At 46.6% G+C, this 16,491-nt stretch overlaps 1 protein-coding gene across 1 annotated transcript in view; it reads left to right on the top strand.

Annotated features, from left to right (window-relative positions):
• The window catches only part of LOC126295146 (high affinity cGMP-specific 3',5'-cyclic phosphodiesterase 9A-like), a 2,007,270-nt gene that overhangs the window by 1,075,241 nt on the left and 915,538 nt on the right, over nt 1-16,491 (top strand). The window lies entirely within an intron of this gene.

The following is a 16,491-nucleotide window of genomic DNA, read 5'->3' as shown; positions in this document are numbered from 1 at the left end:
TACGAAACAGATTAACCGTTTTTTAACTTGCACCATCCAGAGTGCTGAACTCGTAGACAAAGTAGAATGGAAAGCCAAGAAAAAAATGTTATTTTAGAGTGTGACCACTCCTCTATTCTGGCTTGCCGAAAAGCTGCCTGGATGTTTCCAGATGTAGATAGCTGTGATTGTGGATATGAAGTCGCATATTCGACCTGCCCATCAACACACAATTAATAGCATGCACTGTGCCATCCTAGTCGTAGCAAGCTACTTAAGAAAAAAGGGTCGAAGGAACAAACCAACTTCGAAGCCATGTTTACACACACACACACTACAGAGAAGTCAGATAGCTGTAGCGGTGCGAGCATTCCAAGCGGTTACATTTCACATTGCAGTGAACAGAACATGAACGACTTTCAGGATAAAATCTATGGCGAGGGCTCAGACTTGATCGTATTTATTTGACGACAGGCGAGATTTGACAAAGTTGCTTATCACCAAAAAAATGGATCTGAACACTATGAGACTTAACTGCTGTGGTCATCAGTCCCCTAGAACTTAGAACTACTTAAACCTAACCAACCTAAGGACATCACACACACCCATTGCCCGAGGCAGGATTCGAACCTGCGACCGTAGCAGTCCCGCGGTTCCGGACTGCGCGCCTAGAACCACTAGACCACAGCGGCCGGCTGCTTATCACCCCATCAAATTTCTTTGACATATCAACTTTGACAAACAAATAACCTACGTAATCAAAAGTATCCGGACACCCCCAAAAACATAAGTTTTTCACATTTGGTGCATTCTGCTGCCACCTACTGGCAGGTACTACATATCAGCGACCTCAGTAGGCATTAAACATCGTTAGAGAGCAGAGAGGGGTGCTCTGAGAACTTCACGAACTTCGAACGTGGTCAGGCGATTGGGAGTCACTTGTGTCATACGTCCGTACGCGAGATGTCCACACTCCTAAACATCCTTAGATCCACTGTTTCCGATGTGGCAGTGAAGTGGAAACGAGAAGCGACACGTGCAGCACAAAAGCGTACAGGCCGACCTCGTCTGTTGACTGACAGAGACTGCCGACAGTTGTAGAGGGTCATAATGTGTAATAGGGAGACATCTATCCAGACAGGAATTCCAAACTCCATCAGGATCCACTGCAAGTACTATGACAGTCAGGTGGGAGGTGAAAAAACTTGGATTTCGTGGTGGAGTGGCTGCTCATAAGCCACACATGTCACTGGTAAATGCCAAACGACGCCTCGCTTGGTCTATGGAGCGTAAAAATTGGACGGTTGAACAGTGGAAGAACTTCGTGTGGAGTGACGAATCGCGCTACACAATGTGGTGCTCTGAAGACAGGCTGTGGGTCTGGCGAATGCCCGGTGAACCTCATCTGCCAGCGTGTGTGGTGCAAACGGTGAAATTCGGTGATGGTGGTGTTATGGTGTGGTCGTGTTTTTCATGGAAGGGGCTTGCACCGCCTTTTTTGCTTGGCCCTATCACAGCACAGGCCTACATTGATGTTTTAAGCAACTTCTTGCTTCCTACTGTTGAAGAGCAATTCTGGGATGGCGACTGCATCTTTCAACACGATCGAGCCGCTGTTCATAATGCCTGACCTGTGACGGAGTGGTTGCACGACAGTAACATCCCTGTAATGGACTGGCCTGCACAGAGTCCTAAATCCTGTAAAACACCTTTGGGATGTTTTGGAACGCCGACATCGTGCCGGGCGTCACCAACCAACATCGATACCTCTCCTCAGTGCAGCACTACGTGACGAATGGGCTGCCATTCGCAAAGAAACCTTCCAGCACCAGATAGAACGTGTGCCTGCGAGAATGGAAGCTGTCATCGAGGCTAAGGGTGGGCCAACACCATACTGAATGCCAGCATTACCGATGGAGGGCGCTACGAACTTGTAAGACATTTTCAGCCAGGTGTCCAGACCGAGGTGCGACGATTTCGTTTTTGGATCGTCAGTCTGGCTCTATGCGTTCCGTCAAGACTTCATCGGTCAGTCACAGTCTCTTTGGATTTTTTCCAGGTTTCGATGCAGTGTCTCGTTGTAGAAACTGGTAACACACCACGTGTTCGAGTCCCTGCTAAGTTTCCAGCTTCTATAAGACTCGCCAATCTTCCAGAGTATGAGTTCTTATGCAGCTGACATCTTTTATCGATTCTTCTGCAGCAATTCTTCCGACCTGTTTTGTGTAAGACAAGGGATCTGTTCCGCCTCTAAAAATTTTTTATTCAATCGGCCTTGCGACCGGTTTGCTGCGGGTCGCCACTAACTATTTTCCTGTGCCAACCTCTTCAACTCACAGTAGCACTTCCGCCGCACATCTTCAATTACGAGGAGCTTTCAATAAGTAATGTAAGACTCTTTTTCCTCGGCCAATTTAGATTGCAAGAAATTTGTGGAATTTGTTATGGGACATCGCGGGACAGCCCCTGTAGTTGCAAGATGTTCCGATAGGTTGTTGTTGTCTTCAGTCCTGAGACTGGTTTGATGCAGCTCTCCATGCTACTCTATCCTGTGCAAGCTGCTTCATCTCACAATAGCTACTGCAACCTACATCCTTCTGAATCTGCTTAGTGTACTCATCTCTCGGTCTCCCTCTACGATTTTTATCCTCCACGCTGCCCTCCAATGCTAAATTTGTGATCCCTTGGTGCCTCAAAACATGTCCTACCAACCGATCCCTTCTTCTAGTCAAGTTGTGCCACAAACTTCTCTTCTCCCCAATCCTATTCAATACCTCCTCATTAGTTACGTGATCTATCCACCTTATTTTCAGTATTCTTCTGTAGCACCACATTTCGAAAGCTTCTATTCTCTTCTTGTCCAAACTAGTTATCGCCCATGGTTCACTTCCATACATGGCTACACTCCAAACAAATACTTTCAGAAACGACTTCCTGATACATAAATCTATATTCGATGTTAACAAATTTCTCTTCTTCAGAAACGCTTTCCTTGCCATTGCCAGTCTACATTTTATATCCTCTCTACTTCGACCATCATCAGTTATTTTACTTCCTAAATAGCAAAACTCCTTTACTACTTTAAGTGTCTCATTTCCTAATCTAATTCCCTCAGCATCACCCGATTTAATTTGACTACATTCCATTATCCTCGTTTTGCTTTTGTTAATGTTCATCTTATATCCTCCTTTCAAGACACACCGATAGGTAGCGGTGCTATACGTGGTGTTCGAAACGGTGTCTTTAACAGAGGTACATTTCAAGCTGAGAGCTGACTGTGTGTTTCTTTTGGCGAAAAACCAGAGCATCGCGGATATTCATAGGTGCTTGCAGGCTGTCTACGGCACACCTGGCAGTGAACAAAAGCAAGCTGAGTCGTTGGGCGAGGCGACTGTCATCACAACAAGGTCGCGCAAACCTGTCCGATGTCGCACGGTGCAGCCAGTCGCACACAGCTGTCACCTGTGGAGTGTTGGACTTCAGGGCGGTCGTCGCCACAAACATGCAAATGAACTTCTCCATTACGATGTAAGCTTCAGACACGTGTGACGGCCTCTATGCCACTTGTTAGCAGCAGACACAGTGGCGAGCCAAAGTCTGAGTTTCTTTTGGCGAAAAACCAGAGCATCGCGGATATTCATAGGTGCTTGCAGGCTGTCTACGGCACACCTGGCAGTGAACAAAAGCAAGCTGAGTCGTTGGGCGAGGCGACTGTCATCACAACAAGGTCGCGCAAACCTGTCCGATGTCGCACGGTGCAGCCAGTCGCACACAGCTGTCACCTGTGGAGTGTTGGACTTCAGGGCGGTCGTCGCCACAAACATGCAAATGAACTTCTCCATTACGATGTAAGCTTCAGACACGTGTGACGGCCTCTATGCCACTTGTTAGCAGCAGACACAGTGGCGAGCCAAAGTCTGAGTTTCTTTTGGCGAAAAACCAGAGCATCGCGGATATTCATAGGTGCTTGCAGGCTGTCTACGGCACACCTGGCAGTGAACAAAAGCAAGCTAAGTCGTTGGGCGAGGCGACTGTCATCACAACAAGGTCGCGCAAACCTGTCCGATGTCGCACGGTGCAGCCAGTCGCACACAGCTGTCACCTGTGGAGTGTTGGACTTCAGGGCGGTCGTCGCCACAAACACGCAAATGAACTTCTGCATTACGATGTAAGCTTCAGACACGTGTGACGGCCTCTATGCCACTTGTTAGCAGCAGACACAGTGGCGAGCCAAAGTCTGAGTTTCTTTTGGCGAAAAACCAGAGCATCGCGGATATTCATAGGTGCTTGCAGGCTGTCTACGGCACACCTGGCAGTGAACAAAAGCAAGCTAAGTCGTTGGGCGAGGCGACTGTCATCACAACAAGGTCGCGCAAACCTGTCCGATCTCGCACGGTGCAGCCAGTCGCACACAGCTGTCACCTGTGGAGTGCTGGACTTCAGGGCGGTCGTCGCCACAAACATGCAAATGAACTTCTCCATTACGATGTAAGCTTCAGACACGTGTGACGGCCTCTATGCCACTTGTTAGCAGGAGACACAGTGGCGAGCCAAAGTCTGAGTTTCTTTTGGCGAAAAACCAGAGCATCGCGGATATTCATAGGTGCTTGCAGGCTGTCTACGGCACACCTGGCAGTGAACAAAAGCAAGCTGAGTCGTTGGGCGAGGCGACTGTCATCACAACAAGGTCGCGCAAACCTGTCCGATGTCGCACGGTGCAGCCAATCGCACACAGCTGTCACCTGTGGAGTGTTGGACTTCAGGGCGGTCGTCGCCACAAACATGCAAATGAACTTCTCCATTACGATGTAAGCTTCAGACACGTGTGACGGCCTCTATGCCACTTGTTAGCAGCAGACACAGTGGCGAGCCAAAGTCTGAGTTTCTTTTGGCGAAAAACCACAGCATCGCGGATATTCATAGGTGCTTGCAGGCTGTCTACGGCACACCTGGCAGTGAACAAAAGCAAGCTGAGTCGTTGGGCGAGGCGACTGTCATCACAACAAGGTCGCGCAAACCTGTCCGATGTCGCACGGTGCAGCCAGTCGCACACAGCTGTCACCTGTGGAGTGTTGGACTTCAGGGCGGTCGTCGCCACAAACATGCAAATGAACTTCTCCATTACGATGTAAGCTTCAGACACGTGTGACGGCCTCTATGCCACTTGTTAGCAGGAGACACAGTGGCGAGCCAAAGTCTGAGTTTCTTTTGGCGAAAAACCAGAGCATCGCGGATATTCATAGGTGCTTGCAGGCTGTCTACGGCACACCTGGCAGTGAACAAAAGCAAGCTAAGTCGTTGGGCGAGGCGACTGTCATCACAACAAGGTCGCGCAAACCTGTCCGATCTCGCACGGTGCAGCCAGTCGCACACAGCTGTCACCTGTGGAGTGCTGGACTTCAGGGCGGTCGTCGCCACAAACATGCAAATGAACTTCTCCATTACGATGTAAGCTTCAGACACGTGTGACGGCCTCTATGCCACTTGTTAGCAGGAGACACAGTGGCGAGCCAAAGTATGAGTTTCTTTTGGCGAAAAACCAGAGCATCGCGGATATTCATAGGTGCTTGCAGGCTGTCTACGGCACACCTGGCAGTGAACAAAAGCAAGCTGAGTCGTTGGGCGAGGCGACTGTCATCACAACAAGGTCGCGCAAACCTGTCCGATGTCGCACGGTGCAGCCAGTCGCACACAGCTGTCACCTGTGGAGTGTTGGACTTCAGGGCGGTCGTCGCCACAAACATGCAAATGAACTTCTCCATTACGATGTAAGCTTCAGACACGTGTGACGGCCTCTATGCCACTTGTTAGCAGCAGACACAGTGGCGAGCCAAAGTCTGAGTTTCTTTTGGCGAAAAACCAGAGCATCGCGGATATTCATAGGTGCTTGCAGGCTGTCTACGGCACACCTGGCAGTGAACAAAAGCAAGCTAAGTCGTTGGGCGAGGCGACTGTCATCACAACAAGGTCGCGCAAACCTGTCCGATGTCGCACGGTGCAGCCAGTCGCACACAGCTGTCACCTGTGGAGTGCTGGACTTCAGGGCGGTCGTCGCCACAAACATGCAAATGAACTTCTCCATTACGATGTAAGCTTCAGACACGTGTGACGGCCTCTATGCCACTTGTTAGCAGGAGACACAGTGGCGAGCCAAAGTCTGAGTTTCTTTTGGCGAAAAACCACAGCATCGCGGATATTCATAGGTGCTTGCAGGCTGTCTACGGCACACCTGGCAGTGAACAAAAGCAAGCTGAGTCGTTGGGCGAGGCGACTGTCATCACAACAAGGTCGCGCAAACCTGTCCGATCTCGCACGGTGCAGCCAGTCGCACACAGCTGTCACCTGTGGAGTGTTGGACTTCAGGGCGGTCGTCGCCACAAACATGCAAATGAACTTCTCCATTACGATGTAAGCTTCAGACACGTGTGACGGCCTCTATGCCACTTGTTAGCAGCAGACACAGTGGCGAGCCAAAGTCTGAGTTTCTTTTGGCGAAAAACCAGAGCATCGCGGATATTCATAGGTGCTTGCAGGCTGTCTACGGCACACCTGGCAGTGAACAAAAGCAAGCTGAGTCGTTGGGCGAGGCGACTGTCATCACAACAAGGTCGCGCAAACCTGTCCGATGTCGCACGGTGCAGCCAGTCGCACACAGCTGTCACCTGTGGAGTGCTGGACTTCAGGGCGGTCGTCGCCACAAACATGCAAATGAACTTCTCCATTACGATGTAAGCTTCAGACACGTGTGACGGCCTCTATGCCACTTGTTAGCAGCAGACACAGTGGCGAGCCAAAGTCTGAGTTTCTTTTGGCGAAAAACCAGAGCATCGCGGATATTCATAGGTGCTTGCAGGCTGTCTACGGCACACCTGGCAGTGAACAAAAGCAAGCTGAGTCGTTGGGCGAGGCGACTGTCATCACAACAAGGTCGCGCAAACCTGACCGATCTCGCACGGTGCAGCCAGTCGCACACAGCTGTCACCTGTGGAGTGTTGGACTTCAGGGCGGTCGTCGCCACAAACATGCAAATGAACTTCTCCATTACGATGTAAGCTTCAGACACGTGTGACGGCCTCTATGCCACTTGTTAGCAGCAGACACAGTGGCGAGCCAAAGTCTGAGTTTCTTTTGGCGAAAAACCAGAGCATCGCGGATATTCATAGGTGCTTGCAGGCTGTCTACGGCACACCTGGCAGTGAACAAAAGCAAGCTGAGTCGTTGGGCGAGGCGACTGTCATCACAACAAGGTCGCGCAAACCTGTCCGATGTCGCACGGTGCAGCCAGTCGCACACAGCTGTCACCTGTGGAGTGTTGGACTTCAGGGCGGTCGTCGCCACAAACATGCAAATGAACTTCTCCATTACGATGTAAGCTTCAGACACGTGTGACGGCCTCTATGCCACTTGTTAGCAGCAGACACAGTGGCGAGCCAAAGTCTGAGTTTCTTTTGGCGAAAAACCAGAGCATCGCGTATATTCATAGGTGCTTGCAGGCTGTCTACGGCACACCTGGCAGTGAACAAAAGCAAGCTGAGTCGTTGGGCGAGGCGACTGTCATCACAACAAGGTCGCGAAAACCTGTCCGATCTCGCACGGTGCAGCCAGTCGCACACAGCTGTCACCTGTGGAGTGCTGGACTTCAGGGCGGTCGTCGCCACAAACATGCAAATGAACTTCTCCATTACGACGTAAGCTTCAGACACGTGTGACGGCCTCTATGCCACTTGTTAGCAGGAGACACAGTGGCGAGCCGAAGTCTGAGACCGCGTGGTTTTATAGTTATTTATTGAACTTTCTTTACAATTTCTCCCTCGTCGTCGCTGCCCAGCCCTGCGGATCCCTCCGCCTGGCTGCTGCTGTGCAGGTTCTCCGACAATGCGCGCAACGGGTGCCGTCGATCGCACTCGGAGCCTCAGGCCACCAGTGCTCCGCTACAGCCAGGATGCCCTGTGGTTGAGATGAACTCGTAGACGCGAGGTCAGCTGCCGACGCCGGCTGCAGCGGCGGCTGGGAAGCCGTCAGTCGCGATGTCGGCGAGGTCCAGTCACGGACGGACCACTCGCCGTGGGGCCGGCTTGCCGTGAGGTCCGGGCGTCAGTTCCCGGCGGCGCCTGCGACCGAGACCGCGCTGAAGCCGCTCCTGCCGGAAGTTCTCGCCGTAGTCAGTGAGCCGTGGCGCCGACCGAACTCGGGCCGACCTCCAGAGCTGAAGTTGGTATCTGGAGGCGAACTGATGAGTCCTGAGAGCTGGAACAGACTTCCGGAATCGTCAATTTTTCTTTTCTCTTTGATGCGGCCCGCCACGAATTCCTTTCCTGTGCTAACCTCTTCATCTCAGAGTAGCACTTGCAACCTACGTTCTCAATTATTTGCTTGACGTATTCCAATCTCTCTCTTCCTCTACAGCTTTTGCCCTCTACAGCTCCCTCTAGTACCATGGAAGTCATTCCCTCATGTCTTAGCAGATGTCCTATCATCCTGTCCCTTCTCCTTATCAGTGTTTTCCACATATTCCTTTCCTCTCCGATCCTGCGTAGAACCTCCTCATTCCTTACCTTATCAGTCCACCTAATTTACAACATTCGTCTATAGCACCACACCTCAAATGCTTCGATTCTCTTCTGTTCCGGTTTTCCCACAGTCCATGTTTCACTACAATACAATGCTGTACTCCAGACGTACATCCTCAGAAATTTCTTCCTAAAATTAAGGCCGGTATTTGATATTAGTAGACTTCTCTTGGCCAGAAATGCCTTTCTTGCCATAGCGAGTCTGCTTTGATGTCCTCCTTGCTCCGTTCGTCATTGGTTATTTTACTGCCTAGGTAGCAGAATTCCTTAACTTCATTGACTTCGTGACCCTCAATCCTGATGTTAAGTTTCTCGCTGTTCTCATTTCTACTACTTCTCATTACCTTCGTCTTTCTCCGATTTACTCTCGAACCATACTGTGTACTCATTAGACTGTTCATTCCGTTCAGCAGATCATTTAATTCTTCTTCACTTTCACTCAGGATAGCAATGTCATCAGCGAATCGTATCATTGATATCCTTTCACGTTGTATTTTAATTCCACTCCTGAACCTCTCTTTTATTTCCATCATTTCTTCCTCGATGTACAGATTGAAGAGTAGCGGCGAAAGGCTACAGCCTTGTCTTACATCCTTCTTAATACGAGCACTTCGTTCTTGATCGTCCACTCTTATTATTCCCTCTTGGTTGTTGTACATATTGTATATGACCCGTCTCTCCCTATAGCTTACCCCTACTTTTTTCAGAATCTCGAATAGCTTGCACCATTTTATATTGTCGAACGCTTTTTACAGGTCGACAAATCCTATGAACGTGTCTTGATTTTTCTTTAGCTTTGTTTCCATTATTAGCCGTAACGTCAGAATTGCCTCTCTCGTGCCTTTACTTTTCCTAAAGCCAAACTGATCGTCACCTAGCGCATTCTCAATTTTATTTTCAATTCTTCTGTATATTATTCTTGTAAGCAGCTTCGATGCATGAGCTGCTAAGCTGATTGTGCGGTAATTCTCGCACTTGTCAGCTCTTGCCGTCTTCGGAATTGTGTGGATGATGCTTTTCCGAAAGTCAGATGGTATCTCGCCAGACTCATATATTCTACACACCAACGTGAATAGTCGTTTTGTTGCCACTTCCCCTAATGATTTTAGAAATTCTGATGGAATGTTATCTATCCCTTCTGCCTTATTTGACCGTTATTCCTCCAAAGCTCTTTTAAAATCCGATTCTAATACTGGATCCCCTATTTCTTCTAAATCGACTCCTGTTTCTTCTTGTATCACATCAGACAAATCTCCACCCTCATAGAGGCTTTCAATGTATTCTTTCCACCTATCTGCTCTCTCCTCTGCATTTAACAGTGGAATTCCCGTTGCACTCTTAATGTTACCACCGTTGCTTTTAATGTCACCAAAGGTTGTTTTGACTTTCCTGTATGCTGAGTCTGTCCTTCCGACAATCATATCTTTTTCGATGTCTTCACATTTTTCCTGCAGCCATTTCGTCTTAGCTTCCCTGCACTTCCTGTTTATTTCATTCCTCAGCGACTTGTATTTCTGTATTCCTGATTTTCCCGGAGCATGTTTGTACTTCCTCCTTTCATCAATCAACTGAAGTATTTCTTCTGTTACACATAGTTTCTTCGCAGCTACCTTCTTTGTACCTATGTTTTCCTTCCCAACTTCTGTGATGGCCCTTTTTAGAGACGTCCATTCCTCTTCAACTGTGTTGCCTACTGCGCTGTTCCTTATTGCTGTATCTATAGCGTTAGAGAATTTCAAAAGTACCTCGTCATTCCTTAGAACTTCCATATCCCACTTCTTAGCGTATTGATTCTTCCTGACTAATGTCTTGAACTTCAGCCTACTCTTCATCACTAATAGATTGTGATCTGAGTCTATATCTGCTCCTGGGTACGCCTTACAATCCAGTATCTGATTTCGGAATCTCTGTCTGACCATGATGCAATCTAATTGAAATCTTCCCGTATCTCCCGGCCTTTTCCAAGTGTACCTCCTCCTCTTGTGATTCTAGAACAGGGTATTCGCTATTACTACTGAAACTTGTTACAGAACTCAATTAGTCTTTCTCCTCTTTCATTCCTTGTCCCAAGCCCATATTCTCCTGTAACCTTTTCTTCTACTCCTTCCCCTACAACTGCATTCTAGTCGCCCATGGCTATTAGATTTTCGTCCCCCTTTACATACTGCATTACCCTTTCAATATCCTCATACACTCTCTCTATCTGTTCATCTTCAGCTTGCGACGTCGGCATGTACACCTGAACTATCGTTGTCGGTGTTGTTCTGCTGTCGATTCTGATTAGAACAACCCGGTCACTGAACTGTTCACAGTAACACACCCTCTGTCCTACCTTCCTATTCATAACGAATCCTACACCTGTCATACCATTTTCTGCTGCTGTTGATATTACCCGATACTCATCTGACCAGAAATCCTTGTCTTCCTTCCACTTCACTTCACTGACCCCTACTATATCTAGATTGAGCCTTTGCATTTCCCTTTTCAGATTTTCTAGTTTCCCTACCACCTTCATGCTTCTGACATTCCACGCCCCGTCTCGTAGAACATTATCCTTTCGTTGATTATTCAATCTTTTTCTCATGGTAACCTCCCCCTTGGCAGTCCCCTCCCGGAGATCCGAATGGGGGACTATTCCGGAATCTTTTGCCAATGGAGAGATCATCATGACACTTCTTCAACTACAGGCCACATGTCCTGTGGATACACGTTACGTGTCTTTAATGCAGTGGTTTCCATTGCCTTCTGCATCCTCATGTCGTTGATCATTGCTGATTGTTCCGCCTCACCCCTAGGACAAGAGAGTGCCCTGAACCTCTATCCGCTCCTCCGCCCTCTTTGACAAGGCCGTTGGCAGAATGAGGCTGACTTCTTACGCCGGAAGTCTTCGGCCGCCAATGCTGATTATTTATCAAAATTTAGGCAGTGGCGGGGATCGAACCCTGGACCGAAGACGTTTTGATTATGAATCAAAGACGCTACCCCTAGACCACGGGTTAGTCCGTACATACATAGGGATTACAAATACGAACATCGTAATTTGGAATTGTGACATAGAACATGTTCGGGGAAACCAAAGACTGCGTTTTATTGGCAAAACTCTTAGAAGATACACTTTTAGAAGACGTACTCCGCAAACCACCTAATGGTCTGTGGCAGAGGGTACTTCTAGTACCGCCAACTTATCTCCCCCCCCCCCCCCCCCTTCTGAGCCGCCTGCCCCACCCGCGAATGGAATGTGGAAGGAATGATTGTCTGTAAGCCTCAGTATTGGCTCTAATTTCCCGAATATTCCAATTCTGCCAATGCTGTTTCACCTTTTGAATAGGTACACTTTTCAAAAGAATTATGATAAAACAATGAAATTTTTACTATATATAACATATATAGATTAAAACTGAAGAAACTGGAAAAAAAGGTGAGAATTGAAGGAGATGGGACCTCGATAAACTGAAAGAACCGGAGTTTGTACAGAGTTTCAGGGAGAGCATAAGGGAACAATTGACAGGAGTGGGGGAAAGAAATACAGTAGAAGAAGAATGGGTAGCTTTGAGGGATGAAATAGTGAAGGCAGCAGGTGATAAAGTAGGTAAAAAGGCGAGAACTACTAGAAATCCTTGGGTAACAGAAGAAATACTGAACTTAATTGATGAAAGGAGAAAATATAAAAATGCAGTAAATGAAGCAGGCAAAAAGGAATACAAGCGTCTCAAAAATGTGATCGACAGGAAGTGCAAGATGGCTTAGCAGGCATGGCTAGAGGACAAATGTAAGGACGTAGAGGCTTATCTCACTAGGGGTAAGATAGATACTGCCTACAGGAAAATTAAAGAGACTTTTGGAGCAAAGAGAACCACTTGTATGAATAACAAGAGCTCAGATGGAAACCCAGTTCTAAGCAAAGAAGGGAAAGCAGAAAGGTGGAAGAAGTATATAGAGGGTTCATACAAGGCCGATGTTCTTGAGGACAATATTATAGAAATGGAAGAGAATGTAGATGAAGATGAAATAGGTGATATGATACTGCGTGAAGAGTTTGACAGAGCACTGAAAGACCGAAACAAGGCCCTGGGAGTAGACAACATTCCGTTAGAACTACTGACAACCTTGTGAGAGCCAGTCCTGACAAAACTGTACCATTTGGTGAGCAATATGTATGATACAGGCGAAATACCCTCAGACTTCAAGAAGAATATAATAATTCCAATCCCAAAGAAACCAGGTGTTGACAGATGTGAAAATTACCGAACTATCAGTTTAATAAGTCACTTCTGCAAAATACTAACGCGAATTCTTTACAGACGAATGGAAAAACTAGTAGAATCCGACCTCGGGGAAGATCAGTTTGGATTCCGTAGAAATAGTGGAACACGTGAGGCAATACTGACCCTACGACTCTTCTTAGAAGCTAGATTAAGGAAAGGCAAACCTACGTTTCTAGCATTTGTAGACTTAGAGAAAGCTTTTGACAATGTTGTCTGAAATACTCGCTTTCAAATTCTGAAGGTGGCAGGGGTAAAATACAGGGAGCGAAAGGCTATTTACAATTTGTACAGAAACCAGATGGCAGTTATAAGAGTCCAGGGACGTGAAAGGGAAGCAGTGGTTGGGAAGGGAGTGAGACAGGGTTGTAGACTGTCCCCGATGCTATTCAATCTGTATATTGAGCAAGCAGTGAAGGAAACAAAAGAAAAGTTCGTAGTAAGTATTAAAATCCATGGAGAAGAAATAAAAACGTTGAGGTTCGCCGATGACATTGTAATTCTGTCAGACAGCAACGGACTTGGAAGAACAGTTGAATGGAATGGATCTTGAAAGGAGGACATAAGATGAACATCAACAAAAGCAAATCGAGGATAATGGAATGTAGTCGAATTAAGTCGGGTGATGCTGAGGGAATTAGATTAGGAAATGAGACATTTAGAGTAGGAAAGGAGTTTTGCTATTTGGGGAGCAAAATAACAGATTATGGTCGAAGTAGAGAGGATATCAAATGTAGACTGGCAATGGAAAGGAAAGCGTTACTGAAGAAGAGAAATTTGTTAACGTCAAGTATAGATTTAAAGGTGAGGAAGTCTTTTCTGAAAGTATTTGTATGGAGTGTAGCCATGTATCGAAGTGAAAGATCGACGATAAATAATTTGGACAAGAAGAGAATAGAAGCTTTTGAAATATGGTGCTACAGAAGAATGCTGAAGATTACATGGGTAGATCACATAACTAATGAGGAGGTATTGAATAGGATTGGGGAGAAGAGAAGTTTGTGGCACAACTTGGCTAGAAGAAGGGATCGGTTGGTAGGACATGTTTTGAGGCATCAAGCGATCACCAATTTAGTACTGGAGGGCAGTGTGGAGGGTAAAAATCGTAGAGGGAGACCAAGAGATGAATACACTAAGCACATTCAGAAGGCTGTAGGTTGCAGTAGGTTCTGGGAGATAAAGAAGCTTGCACAGGATAGAGTAGCATGGAGAGCTGCATCAAAGCAGTCTCAGGACTGAAGACCACAACAACATCATCACATATAACATATATGCCTCAATTTACAAGTAAAATGAACATAATACCTCTCACGCTTTTGGAGAAAAAAATTCTTTCACTAGTAAAATTTAACTTTTTTTGTACATTATTTATTATAGAACAGTTACTGATTGTTTGGTGGTTCTCAATTTACTTCTAATAACGTATTACCATCTGCAGTACAGATTGACCAAATATCATGTTTCTAACCCTATTAGTTTATCAAATAGTGGCATCTGGAAGTAAAAGAAAGGTAGTTTTGAGAAAAATCAATTTAAAGTTTAATATTGCAATTCTAGTATAGTGATGGATAAGACTGACCAATATTTTCCTGTACCATACTGAGCATCATCTGAATCATACTGATCTTCTTTTCTTCTCTTGGTCCCTCTTTTTTCTGTCTGGGTTCCTTTGTGCGTTTTAAATTAGCAATATCTCCTTTCCGGATTCTCTCTTTATCTATTTGCACCAAGAATTTTGCAGTATTTCCACTATATTTTATGCCCAATAGTTCGAGAACATCCAGTTTACGAATTACACGATCATTGAAGCACAAAATAATATCATAAACACCAAATTTGAGGGTTGTTTGGTGAACAAATACAGTTTTCGGTAACCGGTTCCAAATGACAGAATTCACATGTTTATTTATATTTTAGGTTTCACCATGAATACATTTCTTCAACAAGGTATCTTTACAAAGGTTTCTAAATATGTAATTTCATTCATTACTGATGTAGGTAAAGAATGTTTGTGGTCATATCTGGCACTTCTCCTGTACTTACACCAAGTGTCAGGATCATTTGGGCAAAGGCCGTGCACTGGATTTTCATTTGTGGAAAGCTTATGGAAAAAGATAGCCCATACAGCTTTTTTCCTGTTTTATAAATTCCCTACATTTCTTCATATGGCCAAGCCATAATAATTCTGTAATTTATTTCAACATTTGTCAGACGATCATTACCACCTATCTTCTTATCTGCCGGTCGCTGTGGCCGTGCGGTTCTAGGCGCTTCAGTGCGGAACCGCGTGCTGCTACGGTCGCGGGTTCGAATCCTGCCTCGGGCATGGATGTGTGTGATGTCCTTAGGTTAGTCAGGTTTAAGTAGTTCTAAGTTCTAGGGGACTGATGACCACAGATGCTAAGTCCCATAGTACTCAGAGTCATTTGAAACAATTTTATCTTCTCACCACCTTCCAATACTATTTTTAACTTTTCTTTCAATAATCTTATCAACCTGGACCCCATTCTCTTCTGGACATGCGCAATGCGCTTCAATTTAAAAATTGTGACATTAGGACCATAGGGTTGTTCTGCACATACCAGCCTTGCTGTCACCGTGCCGAGACTACACAGAGCGTCAAGGAAACCATGACATCTAAAGAGAAATGGTTGTATTTATATAAAACAAAAACTGTTTGACGCAGGAAAGACCGCGCATTTCAAAAAATCTAATTTTTGAAGCCCACTTGCCTTCCGTCGCCCATTAAGGAGCGACATTACAAGACGAATGTTGACAGTTTCAGGACAAGTGGATGGCTTATTCGAGAGTAAGAGCTGAACAGATTAAACAAGTTAGTGCACTGTGGCCCGTGTGCAAGCAGGTATTCGGCTTGGTGTTCACTGATGGAGTTCTTGTATGTGCTCGTGAGGGATACTGTACCGGATTCTATCCAACTGGCGCGTCAGATCGTCAAAATGCCGTGATGGTTGGAGGACTCCCCTTAAGTTTCAACACTTACTCTGCCCCTTACATTTGTTCAGCGCGAACAGAGTCGCACTTTGCGAGGCCGCCTGTAGGCACTTGTGGTCCACCTCCCGGGTGAGTTGCCTACGCAGAACGCTTGCAGTGTGTGTGTGTGTGTGTGTGTGTGTGTGTGTGTGTGTGTGTGTGTGCGTGCGTGCGTGTGCGCTCGCGTGGGCCTTTAAAATCGACGGCGACGCGACAAACAAGGGCTTTGCTGCGCAATCAACAAAACCAAATTAAGGGGCTCCTCTCTGTGTGTGAGGGCGGGGCAGAGTGGGAGCCGTGGCTTTGAGATTGGCCACTAGATGGCGTGGCGAGCGCGCTAACAGACGAGCAAAGGGTGTCTGCCTGTCTGCGTTTACACGAAACACCACTTCCCGAAGTCGCAAACCGAGCTTCGGTAACATACACTACTGGCCATTAAAATTGCTACACCACCAACAAATGCAGATGATAAACGGGAATTCATTGGACAAATATATTATACTAGAACTGACATGTGATTACATTTTCACGCAATTTGTGTGCAGAGATGCTGAGAAATCAGTACCCAGAACAACCACCTCTGGCAGTAATAACGGCCTCGATACGCCTGGGAATTGAGTCGAACAGAGCTTGGATGGCGTGTACAGGTACAGCTGCCCATGCAGCTTCAACACGATACTACAGTTCAT

The sequence above is a fragment of the Schistocerca gregaria genome, chromosome 11 (assembly GCF_023897955.1).
Source record: "Schistocerca gregaria isolate iqSchGreg1 chromosome 11, iqSchGreg1.2, whole genome shotgun sequence".
In the NCBI taxonomy this organism is placed as follows: Eukaryota; Metazoa; Arthropoda; class Insecta; order Orthoptera; family Acrididae; genus Schistocerca; species Schistocerca gregaria.
Note: the sequence above shows the minus strand (reverse complement) of the source record. Positions and strands in the feature narration are given on the sequence as shown.